The 23450-nt window shown below is 52.6% G+C and overlaps 17 non-coding genes across 17 annotated transcripts; all 17 read left to right on the top strand.

Moving 5' to 3' along the window:
* Window positions 1-1942: 1942 nt before the first annotated feature.
* On the top strand, window positions 1943-2015 carry TRNAK-CUU (transfer RNA lysine (anticodon CUU)). The gene has a single exon. It is a non-coding gene; the product is annotated as a tRNA-Lys (tRNA).
* A 2370-nt stretch (window positions 2016-4385) lies between these two features.
* TRNAK-CUU (transfer RNA lysine (anticodon CUU)) lies at window positions 4386-4458 on the top strand. Its single transcript has one exon. It is a non-coding gene; the product is annotated as a tRNA-Lys (tRNA).
* A 745-nt stretch (window positions 4459-5203) lies between these two features.
* Window positions 5204-5276, top strand: TRNAK-CUU (transfer RNA lysine (anticodon CUU)). The gene has a single exon. It is a non-coding gene; the product is annotated as a tRNA-Lys (tRNA).
* Window positions 5277-6018: 742 nt separating this feature from the next.
* TRNAK-CUU (transfer RNA lysine (anticodon CUU)) lies at window positions 6019-6091 on the top strand. Its single transcript has one exon. It is a non-coding gene; the product is annotated as a tRNA-Lys (tRNA).
* Window positions 6092-7647: 1556 nt separating this feature from the next.
* On the top strand, window positions 7648-7720 carry TRNAK-CUU (transfer RNA lysine (anticodon CUU)). Its single transcript has one exon. It is a non-coding gene; the product is annotated as a tRNA-Lys (tRNA).
* Window positions 7721-9283: 1563 nt separating this feature from the next.
* TRNAK-CUU (transfer RNA lysine (anticodon CUU)) lies at window positions 9284-9356 on the top strand. The gene has a single exon. It is a non-coding gene; the product is annotated as a tRNA-Lys (tRNA).
* A 2369-nt stretch (window positions 9357-11725) lies between these two features.
* On the top strand, window positions 11726-11798 carry TRNAK-CUU (transfer RNA lysine (anticodon CUU)). Its single transcript has one exon. It is a non-coding gene; the product is annotated as a tRNA-Lys (tRNA).
* Window positions 11799-12540: 742 nt separating this feature from the next.
* On the top strand, window positions 12541-12613 carry TRNAK-CUU (transfer RNA lysine (anticodon CUU)). The gene has a single exon. It is a non-coding gene; the product is annotated as a tRNA-Lys (tRNA).
* Window positions 12614-13355: 742 nt separating this feature from the next.
* TRNAK-CUU (transfer RNA lysine (anticodon CUU)) lies at window positions 13356-13428 on the top strand. The gene has a single exon. It is a non-coding gene; the product is annotated as a tRNA-Lys (tRNA).
* Window positions 13429-14170: 742 nt separating this feature from the next.
* TRNAK-CUU (transfer RNA lysine (anticodon CUU)) lies at window positions 14171-14243 on the top strand. The gene has a single exon. It is a non-coding gene; the product is annotated as a tRNA-Lys (tRNA).
* Window positions 14244-16613: 2370 nt separating this feature from the next.
* TRNAK-CUU (transfer RNA lysine (anticodon CUU)) lies at window positions 16614-16686 on the top strand. Its single transcript has one exon. It is a non-coding gene; the product is annotated as a tRNA-Lys (tRNA).
* Window positions 16687-17431: 745 nt separating this feature from the next.
* On the top strand, window positions 17432-17504 carry TRNAK-CUU (transfer RNA lysine (anticodon CUU)). The gene has a single exon. It is a non-coding gene; the product is annotated as a tRNA-Lys (tRNA).
* Window positions 17505-18246: 742 nt separating this feature from the next.
* TRNAK-CUU (transfer RNA lysine (anticodon CUU)) lies at window positions 18247-18319 on the top strand. The gene has a single exon. It is a non-coding gene; the product is annotated as a tRNA-Lys (tRNA).
* Window positions 18320-19875: 1556 nt separating this feature from the next.
* Window positions 19876-19948, top strand: TRNAK-CUU (transfer RNA lysine (anticodon CUU)). Its single transcript has one exon. It is a non-coding gene; the product is annotated as a tRNA-Lys (tRNA).
* Window positions 19949-20692: 744 nt separating this feature from the next.
* On the top strand, window positions 20693-20765 carry TRNAK-CUU (transfer RNA lysine (anticodon CUU)). The gene has a single exon. It is a non-coding gene; the product is annotated as a tRNA-Lys (tRNA).
* A 742-nt stretch (window positions 20766-21507) lies between these two features.
* Window positions 21508-21580, top strand: TRNAK-CUU (transfer RNA lysine (anticodon CUU)). The gene has a single exon. It is a non-coding gene; the product is annotated as a tRNA-Lys (tRNA).
* Window positions 21581-22324: 744 nt separating this feature from the next.
* TRNAK-CUU (transfer RNA lysine (anticodon CUU)) lies at window positions 22325-22397 on the top strand. Its single transcript has one exon. It is a non-coding gene; the product is annotated as a tRNA-Lys (tRNA).
* The last annotated feature ends 1053 nt before the right edge of the window (window positions 22398-23450 follow it).

A 23450-nucleotide genomic window follows, 5' to 3' on the forward strand; every position in this document is an offset into this window, starting at 1 on the left:
CCTGCAGAACACGGCTCTGGAGGCTGACTGCCCCCTTGCGAAACAGGGAGAGTTCACACTGTTCTCTACTGGACATTTAAGAATGTGCCCAGAGACAGGTTGAGAGGACAGATGCATGTATGTACCAGAGTGAGCTCCAGAGAGACTGATGGGGACATAAGACTGGGGTAGAGCGAGAGATGGAGAAATAGGAAGGTGCCTGGGTCGAGTCAGCAGCAGAGAAAATGAAACAAAGGGGCCTCCTGGGATAACCACACACTACTTCCTCACAAAGAACACACAGAGGGTGTGTGAAATGACATAGGCACAGCAGCCTGGCTAGCTCAATCGGTAGAGCATGAGACTCTTAATCTCAGGGTTGTGGGTTCGAGCCCCACGTTGGGTGTAATGCTTTTTAAAGGCTTCTCCCTTTTCGGGTTTAACATTAACTCTCACCTTTTTCAGATATTTCGCTGAGGCTTAAAAATACACAAACACACATCCTGCTGTTTGCCTCACGATTCCCACAGGACTCCACACAACGCAGCACTTATCGCCCTGGGAGGCGCCTCTGGGAGCGGTCCTCGGCCGAGCCTTTCCTGCGCCCTTTCCTAGCCTGAGCCGCCCGTGCTTACAGCGAGCTCGGAGTCCGCTCCGGTCCGTCCTGTCCCCCCCCCATCCTTTCAAAACGAGGAGTTTAAGGTCTCATCCCCGCTGGTGTTATGATTAAAGTAGGTATGAAAACTACTTTATGTCGGCAGCGGGATTTAATTACGGGACTGGGGAAGATACTGCTCTTGAATGTGGCGCCTTACACCGCTCGGCCATTCCGGCAGCCTCCGGAACACGGCTCTGGAGGCTGACTGCCCCCTCGCGAAACAGGGAGAGTTCACACTGTTCTCTACTGGACATTTAAGTATGTGCCCAGAGACAGGTTGAGAGGACAGATGCATGTATGTACCAGAGTGAGCTCCAGAGAGACTGATGGGGACATAAGACTGGGGTAGAGCGAGAGATGGAGAAAGAGAAAGGTGCCTGTGTCGAGTCAGCAGCAGAGAAAATGAAACAAAGGGGCCTCCTGGGATAACCACACACTACTTCCTCACAAAGAGCACACAGAGGGTGTGTGAAATGACATAGGCACAGCAGCCAGGCTAGCTCAGTCGGTAGAGCATGAGACTCTTAATCTCAGGGTCGTGGGTTCGAGCCCCACGTTGGGCGTGATGCTTTATAAAGGCTTCTCCATTTTCGAGTTTAACATTAACTCTCACCTTTTTTAGATATTTTGCTGAGGCTTAAAACTACACACACACACATCCTGCAGTTTGCCTCACGATTCCCACAGGACTCCACACAATGCAGCACTTCCCGCCCTGGGAGGCGCCGCTGGGAGCTGTCCTAGGCCGAGCCTTTCCTGCGCCCTTTCCTAGCCTGAGCCGCCCGTGCTTACAGCGAGCTCGGAGTCCGCTCCGGTCCGTCCTGTCCACCCCCATCCTTTCAAAAAGAGGAGTTTTACGGTCTCATCCCCGCTGGTGTTATGATTAAAGTAGGTATGAAAACTACTTTATGTCAGCAGCGGGATTTGACCACGGGACTCGGGAAGATACTGCTCTTGAATGTGGCACCTTACACCGCTCGGCCATTCCGGCAGACTTCGGAAAACGGCTCTGGAGGCTGACTGCCACCTCGCGAAACAGGGAGAGTTCACACTCTTCTCTACTGGACATTTAAGCATGTGCCCAGAGACAGGTTGAAAGGACAGATGCATGTATGTACCAGAGTGAGCTCCAGAAAGACTGATGGGGACATAAGACTGGGGTAGAGCGAGAGATGGAGAAAGAGAAAGGTGCCTGTGTCAGGTCAGCAGCAGAGAAATTGAAACAAAGGGGCCTCCTGGGATAACCACACACTACTTCCTCACAAAGAACACACAGAGGGTGTGTGAAATGATATAGCCACAGCAGCCTGGCTAGCTCAGTCGGTAGAGCATGAGACTCTTAATCTCAGGGTCGTGGGTTCGAGCCCCACGTTGGGCGTGATGCTTTTTAAAGGCTTCTCCATTTTCGGGTTTAACATTAACTCTCACCTTTTTCAGATATTTCGCTGAGGCTTAAAACTACACACACACACACATCCTGCAGTTTGCCTCACGATTCCCACAGGACTCCACACAACGCAGCACTTCCCGCCCTGGGATGCGCCGCTCGGAGCGGTCCTAGGCCGAGCCTTTCCTGCGCCCTTTCCAAGCCTGAGCCGCCCGTGCTTACAGCGAGCTCGGAGTCCGCTCCGGTCCGTCCTGTCCACCCCCATCCTTTCAAAAAGAGGAGTTTTACGGTCTCATCCCCGCTGGTGTTATGATTAAAGTAGGTATGAAAACTACTTTATGTCAGCAGCGGGATTTGTCCACGGGACTGGGGAAGATACTGCTCTTGAATGTGGCACCTTACACCGCTCGGCCATTCCGGCAGACTTCGGAAAACGGCTCTGGAGGCTGACTGCCACCTCGCGAAACAGGGAGAGTTCACACTCTTCTCTACTGGACATTTAAGCATGTGCCCAGAGACAGGTTGAAAGGACAGATGCATGTATGTACCAGCTTGAGCTCCAGAAAGACTGATGGGGACATAAGACTGGGGTAGAGCGAGAGATGGAGAAAGAGAAAGGTGCCTGTGTCGAGTCAGCAGCAGAGAAAATGAAACAAAGGGGCCTCCTGGGATAACCACACACTACTTCCTCACAAAGAGCACACAGAGGGTGTGTGAAATGACATAGGCACAGCAGCCCGGCTAGCTCAGTCGGTAGAGCATGAGACTCTTAATTACAGGGTCGTGGGTTCGAGCCCCACGTTGGGCTTGATGCTTTATAAAGGCTTCTCCATTTTCGGGTTTAACATTAACTCTCACCTTTTTTAGATATTTTGCTGAGGCTTAAAACTACACACACACACATCCTGCAGTTTGCCTCACGATTCCCACAGGACTCCACACAATGCAGCACTTCCCGCCCTGGGAGGCGCCGCTGGGAGCTGTCCTAGGCCGAGCCTTTCCTGCGCCCTTTCCTAGCCTGAGCCGCCCGTGCTTACAGCGAGCTCGGAGTCCGCTCCGGTCCGTCCTGTCCCCCCCCATCCTTTCAAAAAGAGGAATTTAAAGTCTCATCCCTGCTGGTGTTATGATTAAAGTAGGTATGACAACTACTTTATGTCGGCAGCAGGATTTAATTACGGGACTGGGGAAGATACTGCTCTTGAATGTGGCGCCTTACACCGCTCGGCCATTCCGGCAGCCTGCAGAACACGGCTCTGGAGGCTGACTGCCCCCTCGCGAAACAGGGAGAGTTCACACTGTTCTCTACTGGACATTTAAGAATGTGCCCAGAGACAGGTTGAGAGGACAGATGCATGTATGTACCAGAGTGAGCTCCAGAGAGACTGATGGGGACATAAGACTGGGGTAGAGCGAGAGATGGAGAAATAGGAAGGTGCCTGGGTCGAGTCAGCAGCAGAGAAAATGAAACAAAGGGGCCTCCTGGGATAACCACACACTACTTCCTCACAAAGAACACACAGAGGGTGTGTGAAATGACATAGACACAGCAGCCTGGCTAGCTCAATCGGTAGAGCATGAGACTCTTAATCTCAGGGTTGTGGGTTCGAGCCCCACGTTGGGTGTAATGCTTTTTAAAGGCTTCTCCCTTTTCGGGTTTAACATTAACTCTCACCTTTTTCAGATATTTCGCTGAGGCTTAAAAATACACAAACACACATCCTGCTGTTTGCCTCACGATTCCCACAGGACTCCACACAACGCAGCACTTATCGCCCTGGGAGGCGCCGCTGGGAGCGGTCCTCGGCCGAGCCTTTCCTGCCCCCTTTCCTAGCCTGAGCCGTCCGTGCTTACAGCGAGCTCTGAGTCCGCTCCGGTCCGTCCTGTCCCCCCCCATCCTTTCAAAAAGAGGAGTTTAAAGTCTCATCCCTGCTTGTGTTATGATTAAAATAGGAATGAAAACTACTTTATGTCGGCAGCGGGATTTGATCACGGGACTGGGGAAAATACTGCTCTTGAATGTGGCGCCTTACACCGCTCGGCCATTCCGGCAGCATGCAGAACACGGCTCTGGAGGCTGACTGCCACCTCGCGACACAGGGAGAGTTCACACTGTTCTCTACTGGACATTTAAGTATGTGCCCAGAGACAGGTTGAGAGGACAGATGCATGTATGTACCAGAGTGAGCTCCAGAGAGACTGATGGGGACATAAGACTGGGGTAGAGCGAGAGATGGAGAAAGAGAAAGGTGCCTGTGTCGAGTCAGCAGCAGAGAAAATGAAACAAAGGGGCCTCCTGGGATAACCACACACTACTTCCTTACAAAGAACACACAGAGGGTGTGTGAAATGACAGGCACAGCAGCCCGGCTAGCTCAGTCGGTAGAGCATGAGACTCTTAATCTCAGGGTCGTGGGTTCGAGCCCCACGTTGGGCGTGATGCTTTTTAAAGGCTTCTCCATTTTCGGGTTTAACATTAACTCTCACCTTTTTCAGATATTTCGCTGAGGCTTAAAACTACAAACACACACACATCCTGCAGTTTGCCTCACGATTCCCACAGGACTCCACACAACGCAGCACTTCCCGCCCTGGGAGGCGCCGCTGGGAGCGGTCCTAGGCCGAGCCTTTCCTGCGCCCTTTCCTAGCCTGAGCCACCCGTGCTTACAGCGAGCTCGGAGTCCGCTCCGGTCCGTCCTGTCCCCCCCCCCATCCTTTCAAAACGAGGAGTTTAAGGTCTCATCCCCGCTGGTGTTATGATTAAAGTAGGTATGAAAACTACTTTATGTCGGCAGCGGGATTTAATTACGGGACTGGGGAAGATACTGCTCTTGAATGTGGCGCCTTACACCGCTCGGCCATTCCGGCAGCCTCCGGAACACGGCTCTGGAGGCTGACTGTCCCCTCGCGAAACAGGGAGAGTTCACACTGTTCTCTACTGGACATTTAAGTATGTGCCCAGAGACAGGTTGAGAGGACAGATGCATGTATGTACCAGAGTGAGCTCCAGAGAGACTGATGGGGACATAAGACTGGGGTAGAGCGAGAGATGGAGAAAGAGAAAGGTGCCTGTGTCGAGTCAGCAGCAGAGAAAATGAAACAAAGGGGCCTCCTGGGATAACCACACACTACTTCCTCACAAAGAGCACACAGAGGGTGTGTGAAATGACATAGGCACAGCAGCCCGGCTAGCTCAGTCGGTAGAGCATGAGACTCTTAATCTCAGGGTCGTGGGTTCGAGCCCCACGTTGGGCGTGATGCTTTATAAAGGCTTCTCCATTTTCGGGTTTAACATTAACTCTCACCTTTTTTAGATATTTTGCTGAGGCTTAAAACTACACACACACACATCCTGCAGTTTGCCTCACGATTCCCACAGGACTCCACACAATGCAGCACTTCCCGCCCTGGGAGGCGCCGCTGGGAGCTGTCCTAGGCCGAGCCTTTCCTGCGCCCTTTCCTAGCCTGAGCCGCCCGTGCTTACAGCGAGCTCGGAGTCCGCTCCGGTCCGTCCTGTCCACCCCCATCCTTTCAAAAAGAGGAGTTTTACGGTCTCATCCCCGCTGGTGTTATGATTAAAGTAGGTATGAAAACTACTTTATGTCAGCAGCGGGATTTGACCACGGGACTGGGGAAGATACTGCTCTTGAATGTGGCACCTTACACCGCTCGGCCATTCCGGCAGACTTCGGAAAACGGCTCTGGAGGCTGACTGCCACCTCGCGAAACAGGGAGAGTTCACACTCTTCTCTACTGGACATTTAAGCATGTGCCCAGAGACAGGTTGAAAGGACAGATGCATGTATGTACCAGAGTGAGCTCCAGAAAGACTGATGGGGACATAAGACTGGGGTAGAGCGAGAGATGGAGAAAGAGAAAGGTGCCTGTGTCAGGTCAGCAGCAGAGACATTGAAACAAAGGGGCCTCCTGGGATAACCACACACTACTTCCTCACAAAGAACACACAGAGGGTGTGTGAAATGATATAGCCACAGCAGCCTGGCTAGCTCAGTCGGTAGAGCATGAGACTCTTAATCTCAGGGTCGTGGGTTCGAGCCCCACGTTGGGCGTGATGCTTTTTAAAGGCTTCTCCATTTTCGGGTTAAACATTAACTCTCACCTTTTTCAGATATTTCGCTGAGGCTTAAAACTACACACACACACACATCCTGCAGTTTGCCTCACGATTCCCACAGGACTCCACACAACGCAGCACTTCCCGCCCTGGGATGCGCCGCTCGGAGCGGTCCTAGGCCGAGCCTTTCCTGCGCCCTTTCCAAGCATGAGCCGCCCGTGCTTACAGCGAGCTCGGAGTCCGCTCCGGTCCGTCCTGTCCACCCCCATCCTTTCAAAAAGAGGAGTTTTACGGTCTCATCCCCGCTGGTGTTATGATTAAAGTAGGTATGAAAACTACTTTATGTCAGCAGCGGGATTTGACCACGGGACTGGGGAAGATACTGCTCTTGAATGTGGCACCTTACACCGCTCGGCCATTCCGGCAGACTTCGGAAAACGGCTCTGGAGGCTGACTCCCACCTCGCGAAACAGGGAGAGTTCACACTCTTCTCTACTGGACATTTAAGCATGTGCCCAGAGACAGGTTGAAAGGACAGATGCATGTATGTACCAGCTTGAGCTCCAGAAAGACTGATGGGGACATAAGACTGGGGTAGAGCGAGAGATGGAGAAAGAGAAAGGTGCCTGTGTCGAGTCAGCAGCAGAGAAAATGAAACAAAGGGGCCTCCTGGGATAACCACACACTACTTCCTCACAAAGAGCACACAGAGGGTGTGTGAAATGACATAGGCACAGCAGCCCGGCTAGCTCAGTCGGTAGAGCATGAGACTCTTAATTTCAGGGTCGTGGGTTCGAGCCTCACGTTGGGCGTGATGCTTTATAAAGGCTTCTCCATTTTCGGGTTTAACATTAACTCTCACCTTTTTTAGATATTTTGCTGAGGCTTAAAACTACACACACACACATCCTGCAGTTTGCCTCACGATTCCCACAGGACTCCACACAATGCAGCACTTCCCGCCCTGGGAGGCGCCGCTGGGAGCTGTCCTAGGCCGAGCCTTTCCTGCGCCCTTTCCTAGCCTGAGCCGCCCGTGCTTACAGCGAGCTCGGAGTCCGCTCCGGTCCGTCCTGTCCCCCCCCATCCTTTCAAAAAGAGGAGTTTAAAGTCTCATCCCTGCTGGTGTTATGATTAAAATAGGTATGAAAACTACTTTATGTCGGCAGCGGGATTTGATCACGGGACTGGGGAAAATACTGCTCTTGAATGTGGCGCCTTACACCGCTCGGCCATTCCGGCAGCATGCAGAACACGGCTCTGGAGGCTGACTGCCACCTCGCGACACAGGGAGAGTTCACACTGTTCTCTACTGGACATTTAAGTATGTGCCCAGAGACAGGTTGAGAGGACAGATGCATGTATGTACCAGAGTGAGCTCCAGAGAGACTGATGGGGACATAAGACTGGGGTAGAGCGAGAGATGGAGAAAGAGAAAGGTGCCTGTGTCGAGTCAGCAGCAGAGAAAATGAAACAAAGGGGCCTCCTGGGATAACCACACACTACTTCCTTACAAAGAACACACAGAGGGTGTGTGAAATGACAGGCACAGCAGCCCGGCTAGCTCAGTCGGTAGAGCATGAGACTCTTAATCTCAGGGTCGTGGGTTCGAGCCCCACGTTGGGCGTGATGCTTTTTAAAGGCTTCTCCATTTTCGGGTTTAACATTAACTCTCACCTTTTTCAGATATTTCGCTGAGGCTTAAAACTACACACACACACAAACATCCTGCAGTTTGCCTCACGATTCCCACAGGACTCCACACAACGCAGCACTTCCCGCCCTGGGAGGCGCCGCTGGGAGCGGTCCTAGGCCGAGCCTTTCCTGCGCCCTTTCCTAGCCTGAGCCGCCCGTGCTTACAGCGAGCTCGGAGTCCGCTCCGGTCCGTCCTGTCCCCCCCCCATCCTTTCAAAACGAGGAGTTTAAGGTCTCATCCCCGCTGGTGTTATGATTAAAGTAGGTATGAAAACTACTTTATGTCGGCAGCGGGATTTAATTACGGGACTGGGGAAGATACTGCTCTTGAATGTGGCACCTTACACCGCTCGGCCATTCCGTCAGACTTCGGAAAACGGCTCTGGAGGCTGACTGCCACCTCGCGAAACAGGGAGAGTTCACACTCTTCTCTACTGGACATTTAAGCATGTGCCCAGAGACAGGTTGAAAGGACAGATGCATGTATGTACCAGAGTGAGCTCCAGAAAGACTGATGGGGACATAAGACTGGGGTAGAGCGAGAGATGGAGAAAGAGAAAGGTGCCTGTGTCAGGTCAGCAGCAGAGAAATTGAAACCAAGGGGCCTCCTGGGATAAACCCACACTACTTCCTCACAAAGAACACACAGAGGGTGTGTGAAATGATATAGCCACAGCAGCCTGACTAGCTCAGTCGGTAGAGCATGAGACTCTTAATCTCAGTGTCGTGGGTTCGAGCCCCACGTTGGGCGTGATGCTTTTTAAAGGCTTCTCCATTTTCGGGTTTAACATTAACTCTCACCTTTTTCAGATATTTCGCTGAGGCTTAAAACTACACACACACACACATCCTGCAGTTTGCCTCACGATTCCCACAGGACTCCACACAACGCAGCACTTCCCGCCCTGGGATGCGCCGCTCGGAGCGGTCGTAGGCCGAGCCTTTCCTGCGCCCTTTCCAAGCCTGAGCCGCCCGTGCTTACAGCGAGCTCGGAGTCCGCTCCGGTCCGTCCTGTCCACCCCCATCCTTTCAAAAAGAGGAGTTTTACGGTCTCATCCCCGCTGGTGTTATGATTAAAGTAGGTATGAAAACTACTTTATGTCAGCAGCGGGATTTGACCACGGGACTGGGGAAGATACTGCTCTTGAATGTGGCACCTTACACCGCTCGGCCATTCCGGCAGACTTCGGAAAACGGCTCTGGAGGCTGACTGCCACCTCGCGAAACAGGGAGAGTTCACACTCTTCTCTACTGGACATTTAAGCATGTGCCCAGAGACAGGTTGAAAGGACAGATGCATGTATGTACCAGCTTGAGCTCCAGAAAGACTGATGGGGACATAAGACTGGGGTAGAGCGAGAGATGGAGAAAGAGAAAGGTGCCTGTGTCGAGTCAGCAGCAGAGAAAATGAAACAAAGGGGCCTCCTGGGATAACCACACACTACTTCCTCACAAAGAGCACACAGAGGGTGTGTGAAATGACATAGGCACAGCAGCCCGGCTAGCTCAGTCGGTAGAGCATGAGACTCTTAATTTCAGGGTCGTGGGTTCGAGCCCCACGTTGGGCGTGATGCTTTATAAAGGCTTCTCCATTTTCGGGTTTAACATTAACTCTCACCTTTTTTAGATATTTTGCTGAGGCTTAAAACTACACACACACACATCCTGCCGTTTGCCTCACGATTCCCACAGGACTCCACACAATGCAGCACTTCCCGCCCTGGGAGGCGCCGCTGGGAGCTGTCCTAGGCCGAGCCTTTCCTGCGCCCTTTCCTAGCCTGAGCCGCCCGTGCTTACAGCGAGCTCGGAGTCCGCTCCGGTCCGTCCTGTCCCCCCCCATCCTTTCAAAAAGAGGAATTTAAAGTCTCATCCCTGCTGGTGTTATGATTAAAGTAGGTATGACAACTACTTTATGTCGGCAGCAGGATTTAATTACGGGACTGGGGAAGATACTGCTCTTGAATGTGGCGCCTTACACCGCTCGGCCATTCCGGCAGCCAGCAGAACACGGCTCTGGAGGCTGACTGCCCCCTCGCGAAACAGGGAGAGTTCACACTGTTCTCTACTGGACATTTAAGAATGTGCCCAGAGACAGGTTGAGAGGACAGATGCATGTATGTACCAGAGTGTGCTCCAGAGAGACTGATGGGGACATAAGACTGGGGTAGAGCGAGAGATGGAGAAATAGGAAGGTGCCTGGGTCGAGTCAGCAGCAGAGAAAATGAAACAAAGGGGCCTCCTGGGATAACCACACACTACTTCCTCACAAAGAACACACAGAGGGTGTGTGAAATGACATAGGCACAGCAGCCTGGCTAGCTCAATCGGTAGAGCATGAGACTCTTAATCTCAGGGTTGTGGGTTCGAGCCCCACGTTGGGTGTAATGCTTTTTAAAGGCTTCTCCCTTTTCGGGTTTAACATTAACTCTCACCTTTTTCAGATATTTCGCTGAGGCTTAAAAATACACAAACACACATCCTGCTGTTTGCCTCACGATTCCCACAGGACTCCACACAACGCAGCACTTATCGCCCTGGGAGGCGCCGCTGGGAGCGGTCCTCGGCCGAGCCTTTCCTGCCCCCTTTCCTAGCCTGAGCCGCCCGTGCTTACAGCGAGCTCGGAGTCCGCTCCGGTCCGTCCTGTCCCCCCCCATCCTTTCAAAAAGAGGAGTTTAAAGTCTCATCCCTGCTGGTGTTATGATTAAAATAGGTATGAAAACTACTTTATGTCGGCAGCGGGATTTGATCACGGGACTGGGGAAAATACTGCTCTTGAATGTGGCGCCTTACACCGCTCGGCCATTCCGGCAGCATGCAGAACACGGCTCTGGAGGCTGACTGCCACCTCGCGACACAGGGAGAGTTCACACTGTTCTCTACTGGACATTTAAGTATGTGCCCAGAGACAGGTTGAGAGGACAGATGCATGTATGTACCAGAGTGAGCTCCAGAGAGACTGATGGGGACATAAGACTGGGGTAGAGCGAGAGATGGAGAAAGAGAAAGGTGCCTGTGTCGAGTCAGCAGCAGAGAAAATGAAACAAAGGGGCCTCCTGGGATAACCACACACTACTTCCTTACAAAGAACACACAGAGGGTGTGTGAAATGACAGGCACAGCAGGCCGGCTAGCTCAGTCGGTAGAGCATGAGACGTGGGTCTCAGGGTCGTGGGTTCGAGCCCCACGTTGGGCGTGATGCTTTTTAAAGGCTTCTCCATTTCGGGTTTAACATTAACTCTCACCTTTTTCAGATATTTCGCTGAGGCTTAAAACTACACACACACACACATCCTGCAGTTTGCCTCACGATTCCCACAGGACTCCACACAACGCAGCACTTCCCGCCCTGGGAGGCGCCGCTGGGAGCGGTCCTAGGCCGAGCCTTTCCTGCGCCCTTTCCTAGCCTGAGCCGCCCGTGCTTACAGCGAGCTCGGAGTCCGCTCCGGTCCGTCCTGTCCCCCCCCCCATCCTTTCAAAACGAGGAGTTTAAGGTCTCATCCCCGCTGGTGTTATGATTAAAGTAGGTATGAAAACTACTTTATGTCGGCAGCGGGATTTAATTACGGGACTGGGGAAGATACTGCTCTTGAATGTGGCGCCTTACACCGCTCGGCCATTCCGGCAGCCTCCGGAACACGGCTCTGGAGGCTGACTGCCCCCTCGCGAAACAGGGAGAGTTCACACTGTTCTCTACTGGACATTTAAGTATGTGCCCAGAGACAGGTTGAGAGGACAGATGCATGTATGTACCAGAGTGAGCTCCAGAGAGACTGATGGGGACATAAGACTGGGGTAGAGCGAGAGATGGAGAAAGAGAAAGGTGCCTGTGTCGAGTCAGCAGCAGAGAAAATGAAACAAAGGGGCCTCCTGGGATAACCACACACTACTTCCTCACAAAGAGCACACAGAGGGTGTGTGAAATGACATAGGCACAGCAGCCCGGCTAGCTCAGTCGGTAGAGCATGAGACTCTTAATTTCAGGGTCGTGGGTTCGAGCCCCACGTTGGGCGTGATGCTTTATAAAGGCTTCTCCATTTTCGGGTTTAACATTAACTCTCACCTTTTTTAGATATTTTGCTGAGGCTTAAAACTACACACACACACATCCTGCAGTTTGCCTCACGATTCCCACAGGACTCCACACAATGCAGCACTTCCCGCCCTGGGAGGCGCCGCTGGGAGCTGTCCTAGGCCGAGCCTTTCCTGCGCCCTTTCCTAGCCTGAGCCGCCCGTGCTTACAGCGAGCTCGGAGTCCGCTCCGGTCCGTCCTGTCCACCCCCATCCTTTCAAAAAGAGGAGTTTTACGGTCTCATCCCCGCTGGTGTTATGATTAAAGTAGGTATGAAAACTACTTTATGTCAGCAGCGGGATTTGACCACGGGACTGGGGAAGATACTGCTCTTGAATGTGGCACCTTACACCGCTCGGCCATTCCGGCAGACTTCGGAAAAGGGCTCTGGAGGCTGACTGCCACCTCGCGAAACAGGGAGAGTTCACACTCTTCTCTACTGGACATTTAAGCATGTGCCCAGAGACAGGTTGAAAGGACAGATGCATGTATGTACCAGAGTGAGCTCCAGAAAGACTGATGGGGACATAAGACTGGGGTAGAGCGAGAGATGGAGAAAGAGAAAGGTGCCTGTGTCAGGTCAGCAGCAGAGACATTGAAACAAAGGGGCCTCCAGGGATAACCACACACTACTTCCTCACAAAGAACACACAGAGGGTGTGTGAAATGATATAGCCACAGCAGCCTGGCTAGCTCAGTCGGTAGAGCATGAGACTCTTAATCTCAGGGTCGTGGGTTCGAGCCCCACGTTGGGCGTGATGCTTTTTAAAGGCTTCTCCATTTTCGGGTTAAACATTAACTCTCACCTTTTTCAGATATTTCGCTGAGGCTTAAAACTACACACACACACACATCCTGCAGTTTGCCTCACGATTCCCACAGGACTCCACACAACGCAGCACTTCCCGCCCTGGGATGCGCCGCTCGGAGCGGTCCTAGGCCGAGCCTTTCCTGCGCCCTTTCCAAGCATGAGCCGCCCGTGCTTACAGCGAGCTCGGAGTCCGCTCCGGTCCGTCCTGTCCACCCCCATCCTTTCAAAAAGAGGAGTTTTACGGTCTCATCCCCGCTGGTGTTATGATTAAAGTAGGTATGAAAACTACTTTATGTCAGCAGCGGGATTTGACCACGGGACTGGGGAAGATACTGCTCTTGAATGTGGCACCTTACACCGCTCGGCCATTCCGGCAGACTTCGGAAAACGGCTCTGGAGGCTGACTGCCACCTCGCGAAACAGGGAGAGTTCACACTCTTCTCTACTGGACATTTAAGCATGTGCCCAGAGACAGGTTGAAAGGACAGATGCATGTATGTACCAGCTTGAGCTCCAGAAAGACTGATGGGGACATAAGACTGGGGTAGAGCGAGAGATGGAGAAAGAGAAAGGTGCCTGTGTCGAGTCAGCAGCAGAGAAAATGAAACAAAGGGGCCTCCTGGGATAACCACACTACTTCCTCACAAAGAGCACACAGAGGGTGTGTGAAATGACATAGGCACAGCAGCCCGGCTAGCTCAGTCGGTAGAGCATGAGACTCTTAATTTCAGGGTCGTGGGTTCGAGCCCCACGTTGGGCGTGATGCTTTATAAAGGCTTCTCCATTTTCGGGTTTAACATTAACTCTCACCTTTTTTAGATATTTTGCTGAGGCTTAAAACTACACACACACACATCCTGCAGTTTGCCTCACGATTCCCACAGGACTCCACACAATGCAGCACTTCCCGCCCTGGGAGGCGCCGCTGGGAGCTGTCCTAGGCCGAGCCTTTCCTGCGCCCTTTCCTAGCCTGAGCCGCCCGTGCTTACAGCGAGCTCGGAGTCCGCTCCGGTCCGTCCTGTCCACCCCCATCCTTTCAAAAAGAGGAGTTTTACGGTCTCATCCCCGCTGGTGTTATGATTAAAGTAGGTATGAAAACTACTTTATGTCAGCAGCGGGATTTGACCACGGGACTGGGGAAGATACTGCTCTTGAATGTGGCACCTTACACCGCTCGGCCATTCCGGCAGACTTCGGAAAAGGGCTCTGGAGGCTGACTGCCACCTCGCGAAACAGGGAGAGTTCACACTCTTCTCTACTGGACATTTAAGCATGTGCCCAGAGACAGGTTGAAAGGACAGATGCATGTATGTACCAGAGTGAGCTCCAGAAAGACTGATGGGGACATAAGACTGGGGTAGAGCGAGAGATGGAGAAAGAGAAAGGTGCCTGTGTCAGGTCAGCAGCAGAGACATTGAAACAAAGGGGCCTCCTGGGATAACCACACACTACTTCCTCACAAAGAACACACAGAGGGTGTGTGAAATGATATAGCCACAGCAGCCTGGCTAGCTCAGTCGGTAGAGCATGAGACTCTTAATCTCAGGGTCGTGGGTTCGAGCCCCACGTTGGGCGTGATGCTTTTTAAAGGCTTCTCCATTTTCGGGTTTAACATTAACTCTCACCTTTTTCAGATATTTCGCTGAGGCTTAAAACTACACACACACACACATCCTGCAGTTTGCCTCACGATTCCCACAGGACTCCACACAACGCAGCACTTCCCGCCCTGGGATGCGCCGCTCGGAGCGGTCCTAGGCCGAGCCTTTCCTGCGCCCTTTCCAAGCCTGAGCCGCCCGTGCTTACAGCGAGCTCGGAGTCCGCTCCGGTCCGTCCTGTCCACCCCCATCCTTTCAAAAAGAGGAGTTTTACGGTCTCATCCCCGCTGGTGTTATGATTAAAGTAGGTATGAAAACTACTTTATGTCAGCAGCGGGATTTGTCCACGGGACTGGGGAAGATACTGCTCTTGAATGTGGCACCTTACACCGCTCGGCCATTCCGGCAGACTTCGGAAAACGGCTCTGGAGGCTGACTGCCACCTCGCGAAACAGGGAGAGTTCACACTCTTCTCTACTGGACATTTAAGCATGTGCCCAGAGACAGGTTGAAAGGACAGATGCATGTATGTACCAGCTTGAGCTCCAGAAAGACTGATGGGGACATAAGACTGGGGTAGAGCGAGAGATGGAGAAAGAGAAAGGTGCCTGTGTCGAGTCAGCAGCAGAGAAAATGAAACAAAGGGGCCTCCTGGGATAACCACACACTACTTCCTCACAAAGAGCACACAGAGGGTGTGTGAAATGACATAGGCACAGCAGCCCGGCTAGCTCAGTCGGTAGAGCATGAGACTCTTAATTACAGGGTCGTGGGTTCGAGCCCCACGTTGGGCTTGATGCTTTATAAAGGCTTCTCCATTTTCGGGTTTAACATTAACTCTCACCTTTTTTAGATATTTTGCTGAGGCTTAAAACTACACACACACACATCCTGCAGTTTGCCTCACGATTCCCACAGGACTCCACACAATGCAGCACTTCCCGCCCTGGGAGGCGCCGCTGGGAGCTGTCCTAGGCCGAGCCTTTCCTGCGCCCTTTCCTAGCCTGAGCCGCCCGTGCTTACAGCGAGCTCGGAGTCCGCTCCGGTCCGTCCTGTCCCCCCCCATCCTTTCAAAAAGAGGAATTTAAAGTCTCATCCCTGCTGGTGTTATGATTAAAGTAGGTATGACAACTACTTTATGTCGGCAGCAGGATTTAATTACGGGACTGGGGAAGATACTGCTCTTGAATGTGGCGCCTTACACCGCTCGGCCATTCCGGCAGCCTGCAGAACACGGCTCTGGAGGCTGACTGCCCCCTCGCGAAACAGGGAGAGTTCACACTGTTCTCTACTGGACATTTAAGAATGTGCCCAGAGACAGGTTGAGAGGACAGATGCATGTATGTACCAGAGTGAGCTCCAGAGAGACTGATGGGGACATAAGACTGGGGTAGAGCGAGAGATGGAGAAATAGGAAGGTGCCTGGGTCGAGTCAGCAGCAGAGAAAATGAAACAAAGGGGCCTCCTGGGATAACCACACACTACTTCCTCACAAAGAACACACAGAGGGTGTGTGAAATGACATAGACACAGCAGCCTGGCTAGCTCAATCGGTAGAGCATGAGACTCTTAATCTCAGGGTTGTGGGTTCGAGCCCCACGTTGGGTGTAATGCTTTTTAAAGGCTTCTCCCTTTTCGGGTTTAACATTAACTCTCACCTTTTTCAGATATTTCGCTGAGGCTTAAAAATACACAAACACACATCCTGCTGTTTGCCTCACGATTCCCACAGGACTCCACACAACGCAGCACTTATCGCCCTGGGAGGCGCCGCTGGGAGCGGTCCTCGGCCGAGCCTTTCCTGCCCCCTTTCCTAGCCTGAGCCGTCCGTGCTTACAGCGAGCTCGGAGTCCGCTCCGGTCCGTCCTGTCCCCCCCCATCCTTTCAAAAAGAGGAGTTTAAAGTCTCATCCCTGCTTGTGTTATGATTAAAATAGGAATGAAAACTACTTTATGTCGGCAGCGGGATTTGATCACGGGACTGGGGAAAATACTGCTCTTGAATGTGGCGCCTTACACCGCTCGGCCATTCCGGCAGCATGCAGAACACGGCTCTGGAGGCTGACTGCCACCTCGCGACACAGGGAGAGTTCACACTGTTCTCTACTGGACATTTAAGTATGTGCCCAGAGACAGGTTGAGAGGACAGATGCATGTATGTACCAGAGTGAGCTCCAGAGAGACTGATGGGGACATAAGACTGGGGTAGAGCGAGAGATGGAGAAAGAGAAAGGTGCCTGTGTCGAGTCAGCAGCAGAGAAAATGAAACAAAGGGGCCTCCTGGGATAACCACACACTACTTCCTTACAAAGAACACACAGAGGGTGTGTGAAATGACAGGCACAGCAGCCCGGCTAGCTCAGTCGGTAGAGCATGAGACTCTTAATCTCAGGGTCGTGGGTTCGAGCCCCACGTTGGGCGTGATGCTTTTTAAAGGCTTCTCCATTTTCGGGTTTAACATTAACTCTCACCTTTTTCAGATATTTCGCTGAGGCTTAAAACTACAAACACACACACATCCTGCAGTTTGCCTCACGATTCCCACAGGACTCCACACAACGCAGCACTTCCCGCCCTGGGAGGCGCCGCTGGGAGCGGTCCTAGGCCGAGCCTTTCCTGCGCCCTTTCCTAGCCTGAGCCACCCGTGCTTACAGCGAGCTCGGAGTCCGCTCCGGTCCGTCCTGTCCCCCCCCCCATCCTTTCAAAACGAGGAGTTTAAGGTTTCATCCCCGCTGGTGTTATGATTAAAGTAGGTATGAAAACTACTTTATGTCGGCAGCGGGATTTAATTACGGGACTGGGGAAGATACTGCTCTTGAATGTGGCGCCTTACACCGCTCGGCCATTCCGGCAGCCTCCGGAACACGGCTCTGGAGGCTGACTGCCCCCTCGCGAAACAGGGAGAGTTCACACTGTTCTCTACTGGACATTTAAGTATGTGCCCAGAGACAGGTTGAGAGGACAGATGCATGTATGTACCAGAGTGAGCTCCAGAGAGACTGATGGGGACATAAGACTGGGGTAGAGCGAGAGATGGAGAAAGAGAAAGGTGCCTGTGTCGAGTCAGCAGCAGAGAAAATGAAACAAAGGGGCCTCCTGGGATAACCACACACTACTTCCTCACAAAGAGCACACAGAGGGTGTGTGAAATGACATAGGCACAGCAGCCCGGCTAGCTCAGTCGGTAGAGCATGAGACTCTTAATCTCAGGGTCGTGGGTTCGAGCCCCACGTTGGGCGTGATGCTTTATAAAGGCTTCTCCATTTTCGGGTTTAACATTAACTCTCACCTTTTTTAGATATTTTGCTGAGGCTTAAAACTACACACACACACATCCTGCAGTTTGCCTCACGATTCCCACAGGACTCCACACAATGCAGCACTTCCCGCCCTGGGAGGCGCCGCTGGGAGCTGTCCTAGGCCGAGCCTTTCCTGCGCCCTTTCCTAGCCTGAGCCGCCCGTGCTTACAGCGAGCTCGGAGTCCGCTCCGGTCCGTCCTGTCCACCCCCATCCTTTCAAAAAGAGGAGTTTTACGGTCTCATCCCCGCTGGTGTTATGATTAAAGTAGGTATGAAAACTACTTTATGTCAGCAGCGGGATTTGACCACGGGACTGGGGAAGATACTGCTCTTGAATGTGGCACCTTACACCGCTCGGCCATTCCGGCAGACTTCGGAAAACGGCTCTGGAGGCTGACTGCCACCTCGCGAAACAGGGAGAGTTCACACTCTTCTCTACTGGACATTTAAGCATGTGCCCAGAGACAGGTTGAAAGGACAGATGCATGTATGTACCAGAGTGAGCTCCAGAAAGACTGATGGGGACATAAGACTGGGGTAGAGCGAGAGATGGAGAAAGAGAAAGGTGCCTGTGTCAGGTCAGCAGCAGAGACATTGAAACAAAGGGGCCTCCTGGGATAACCACACACTACTTCCTCACAAAGAACACACAGAGGGTGTGTGAAATGATATAGCCACAGCAGCCTGGCTAGCTCAGTCGGTAGAGCATGAGACTCTTAATCTCAGGGTCGTGGGTTCGAGCCCCACGTTGGGCGTGATGCTTTTTAAAGGCTTCTCCATTTTCGGGTTAAACATTAACTCTCACCTTTTTCAGATATTTCGCTGAGGCTTAAAACTACACACACACACACATCCTGCAGTTTGCCTCACGATTCCCACAGGACTCCACACAACGCAGCACTTCCCGCCCTGGGATGCGCCGCTCGGAGCGGTCCTAGGCCGAGCCTTTCCTGCGCCCTTTCCAAGCATGAGCCGCCCGTGCTTACAGCGAGCTCGGAGTCCGCTCCGGTCCGTCCTGTCCACCCCCATCCTTTCAAAAAGAGGAGTTTTACGGTCTCATCCCCGCTGGTGTTATGATTAAAGTAGGTATGAAAACTACTTTATGTCAGCAGCGGGATTTGACCACGGGACTGGGGAAGATACTGCTCTTGAATGTGGCACCTTACACCGCTCGGCCATTCCGGCAGACTTCGGAAAACGGCTCTGGAGGCTGACTCCCACCTCGCGAAACAGGGAGAGTTCACACTCTTCTCTACTGGACATTTAAGCATGTGCCCAGAGACAGGTTGAAAGGACAGATGCATGTATGTACCAGCTTGAGCTCCAGAAAGACTGATGGGGACATAAGACTGGGGTAGAGCGAGAGATGGAGAAAGAGAAAGGTGCCTGTGTCGAGTCAGCAGCAGAGAAAATGAAACAAAGGGGCCTCCTGGGATAACCACACACTACTTCCTCACAAAGAGCACACAGAGGGTGTGTGAAATGACATAGGCACAGCAGCCCGGCTAGCTCAGTCGGTAGAGCATGAGACTCTTAATTTCAGGGTCGTGGGTTCGAGCCTCACGTTGGGCGTGATGCTTTATAAAGGCTTCTCCATTTTCGGGTTTAACATTAACTCTCACCTTTTTTAGATATTTTGCTGAGGCTTAAAACTACACACACACACATCCTGCAGTTTGCCTCACGATTCCCACAGGACTCCACACAATGCAGCACTTCCCGCCCTGGGAGGCGCCGCTGGGAGCTGTCCTAGGCCGAGCCTTTCCTGCGCCCTTTCCTAGCCTGAGCCGCCCGTGCTTACAGCGAGCTCGGAGTCCGCTCCGGTCCGTCCTGTCCCCCCCCATCCTTTCAAAAAGAGGAGTTTAAAGTCTCATCCCTGCTGGTGTTATGATTAAAATAGGTATGAAAACTACTTTATGTCGGCAGCGGGATTTGATCACGGGACTGGGGAAAATACTGCTCTTGAATGTGGCGCCTTACACCGCTCGGCCATTCCGGCAGCATGCAGAACACGGCTCTGGAGGCTGACTGCCACCTCGCGACACAGGGAGAGTTCACACTGTTCTCTACTGGACATTTAAGTATGTGCCCAGAGACAGGTTGAGAGGACAGATGCATGTATGTACCAGAGTGAGCTCCAGAGAGACTGATGGGGACATAAGACTGGGGTAGAGCGAGAGATGGAGAAAGAGAAAGGTGCCTGTGTCGAGTCAGCAGCAGAGAAAATGAAACAAAGGGGCCTCCTGGGATAACCACACACTACTTCCTTACAAAGAACACACAGAGGGTGTGTGAAATGACAGGCACAGCAGCCCGGCTAGCTCAGTCGGTAGAGCATGAGACTCTTAATCTCAGGGTCGTGGGTTCGAGCCCCACGTTGGGCGTGATGCTTTTTAAAGGCTTCTCCATTTTCGGGTTTAACATTAACTCTCACCTTTTTCAGATATTTCGCTGAGGCTTAAAACTACACACACACACACATCCTGCAGTTTGCCTCACGATTCCCACAGGACTCCACACAACGCAGCACTTCCCGCCCTGGGAGGCGCCGCTGGGAGCGGTCCTAGGCCGAGCCTTTCCTGCGCCCTTTCCTAGCCTGAGCCGCCCGTGCTTACAGCGAGCTCGGAGTCCGCTCCGGTCCGTCCTGTCCCCCCCCCATCCTTTCAAAACGAGGAGTTTAAGGTCTCATCCCCGCTGGTGTTATGATTAAAGTAGGTATGAAAACTACTTTATGTCGGCAGCGGGATTTAATTACGGGACTGGGGAAGATACTGCTCTTGAATGTGGCGCCTTACACCGCTCGGCCATTCCGGCAGCCTCCGGAACACGGCTCTGGAGGCTGACTGCCCCCTCGCGAAACAGGGAGAGTTCACACTGTTCTCTACTGGACATTTAAGTATGTGCCCAGAGACAGGTTGAGAGGACAGATGCATGTATGTACCAGAGTGAGCTCCAGAGAGACTGATGGGGACATAAGACTGGGGTAGAGCGAGAGATGGAGAAAGAGAAAGGTGCCTGTGTCGAGTCAGCAGCAGAGAAAATGAAACAAAGGGGCCTCCTGGGATAACCACACACTACTTCCTCACAAAGAGCACACAGAGGGTGTGTGATATGACATAGGCACAGCAGCCCGGCTAGCTCAGTCGGTAGAGCATGAGACTCTTAATCTCAGGGTCGTGGGTTCGAGCCCCACGTTGGGCGTGATGCTTTATAAAGGCTTCTCCATTTTCGGGTTTAACATTAACTCTCACCTTTTTTAGATATTTTGCTGAGGCTTAAAACTACACACACACACATCCTGCAGTTTGCCTCACGATTCCCACAGGACTCCACACAATGCAGCACTTCCCGCCCTGGGAGGCGCCGCTGGGAGCTGTCCTAGGCCGAGCCTTTCCTGCGCCCTTTCCTAGCCTGAGCCGCCCGTGCTTACAGCGAGCTCGGAGTCCGCTCCGGTCCGTCCTGTCCACCCCCATCATTTCAAAAAGAGGAGTTTTACGGTCTCATCCCCGCTGGTGTTATGATTAAAGTAGGTATGAAAACTACTTTATGTCAGCAGCGGGATTTGACCACGGGACTGGGGAAGATACTGCTCTTGAATGTGGCACCTTACACCGCTCGGCCATTCCGTCAGACTTCGGAAAACGGCTCTGGAGGCTGACTGCCACCTCGCGAAACAGGGAGAGTTCACACTCTTCTCTACTGGACATTTAAGCATGTGCCCAGAGACAGGTTGAAAGGACAGATGCATGTATGTACCAGAGTGAGCTCCAGAAAGACTGATGGGGACATAAGACTGGGGTAGAGCGAGAGATGGAGAAAGAGAAAGGTGCCTGTGTCAGGTCAGCAGCAGAGAAATTGAAACCAAGGGGCCTCCTGGGATAAACCCACACTACTTCCTCACAAAGAACACACAGAGGGTGTGTGAAATGATATAGCCACAGCAGCCTGACTAGCTCAGTCGGTAGAGCATGAGACTCTTAATCTCAGGGTCGTGGGTTCGAGCCCCACGTTGGGCGTGATGCTTTTTAAAGGCTTCTCCATTTTCGGGTTTAACATTAACTCTCACCTTTTTCAGATATTTCGCTGAGGCTTAAAACTACACACACACACACATCCTGCAGTTTGCCTCACGATTCCCACAGGACTCCACACAACGCAGCACTTCCCGCCCTGGGATGCGCCGCTCGGAGCGGTCCTAGGCCGAGCCTTTCCTGCGCCCTTTCCAAGCCTGAGCCGCCCGTGCTTACAGCGAGCTCGGAGTCCGCTCCGGTCCGTCCTGTCCACCCCCATCCTTTCAAAAAGAGGAGTTTTACGGTCTCATCCCCGCTGGTGTTATGATTAAAGTAGGTATGAAAACTACTTTATGTCAGCAGCGGGATTTGACCACGGGACTGGGGAAGATACTGCTCTTGAATGTGGCACCTTACACCGCTCGGCCATTCCGGCAGACTTCGGAAAACGGCTCTGGAGGCTGACTGCCACCTCGCGAAACAGGGAGAGTTCACACTCTTCTCTACTGGACATTTAAGCATGTGCCCAGAGACAGGTTGAAAGGACAGATGCATGTATGTACCAGCTTGAGCTCCAGAAAGACTGATGGGGACATAAGACTGGGGTAGAGCGAGAGATGGAGAAAGAGAAAGGTGCCTGTGTCGAGTCAGCAGCAGAGAAAATGAAACAAAGGGGCCTCCTGGGATAACCACACACTACTTCCTCACAAAGAGCACACAGAGGGTGTGTGAAATGACATAGGCACAGCAGCCCGGCTAGCTCAGTCGGTAGAGCATGAGACTCTTAATTTCAGGGTCGTGGGTTCGAGCCCCACGTTGGGCGTGATGCTTTATAAAGGCTTCTCCATTTTCGGGTTTAACATTAACTCTCACCTTTTTTAGATATTTTGCTGAGGCTTAAAACTACACACACACACATCCTGCCGTTTGCCTCACGATTCCCACAGGACTCCACACAATGCAGCACTTCCCGCCCTGGGAGGCGCCGCTGGGAGCTGTCCTAGGCCGAGCCTTTCCTGCGCCCTTTCCTAGCCTGAGCCGCCCGTGCTTACAGCGAGCTCGGAGTCCGCTCCGGTCCGTCCTGTCCCCCCCCATCCTTTCAAAAAGAGGAATTTAAAGTCTCATCCCTGCTGGTGTTATGATTAAAGTAGGTATGACAACTACTTTATGTCGGCAGCAGGATTTAATTACGGGACTGGGGAAGATACTGCTCTTGAATGTGGCGCCTTACACCGCTCGGCCATTCCGGCAGCCAGCAGAACACGGCTCTGGAGGCTGACTGCCCCCTCGCGAAACAGGGAGAGTTCACACTGTTCTCTACTGGACATTTAAGAATGTGCCCAGAGACAGGTTGAGAGGACAGATGCATGTATGTACCAGAGTGTGCTCCAGAGAGACTGATGGGGACATAAGACTGGGGTAGAGCGAGAGATGGAGAAATAGGAAGGTGCCTGGGTCGAGTCAGCAGCAGAGAAAATGAAACAAAGGGGCCTCCTGGGATAACCACACACTACTTCCTCACAAAGAACACACAGAGGGTGTGTGAAATGACATAGGCACAGCAGCCTGGCTAGCTCAATCGGTAGAGCATGAGACTCTTAATCTCAGGGTTGTGGGTTCGAGCCCCACGTTGGGTGTAATGCTTTTTAAAGGCTTCTCCCTTTTCGGGTTTAACATTAACTCTCACCTTTTTCAGATATTTCGCTGAGGCTTAAAAATACACAAACACACATCCTGCTGTTTGCCTCACGATTCCCACAGGACTCCACACAATGCAGCACTTATCGCCCTGGGAGGCGCCGCTGGGAGCGGTCCTCGGCCGAGCCTTTCCTGCCCCCTTTCCTAGCCTGAGCCGCCCGTGCTTACAGCGAGCTCG

This window comes from Pleurodeles waltl, chromosome 6 (genome assembly GCF_031143425.1).
Source record: "Pleurodeles waltl isolate 20211129_DDA chromosome 6, aPleWal1.hap1.20221129, whole genome shotgun sequence".
Classification (NCBI taxonomy): Eukaryota; Metazoa; Chordata; class Amphibia; order Caudata; family Salamandridae; genus Pleurodeles; species Pleurodeles waltl.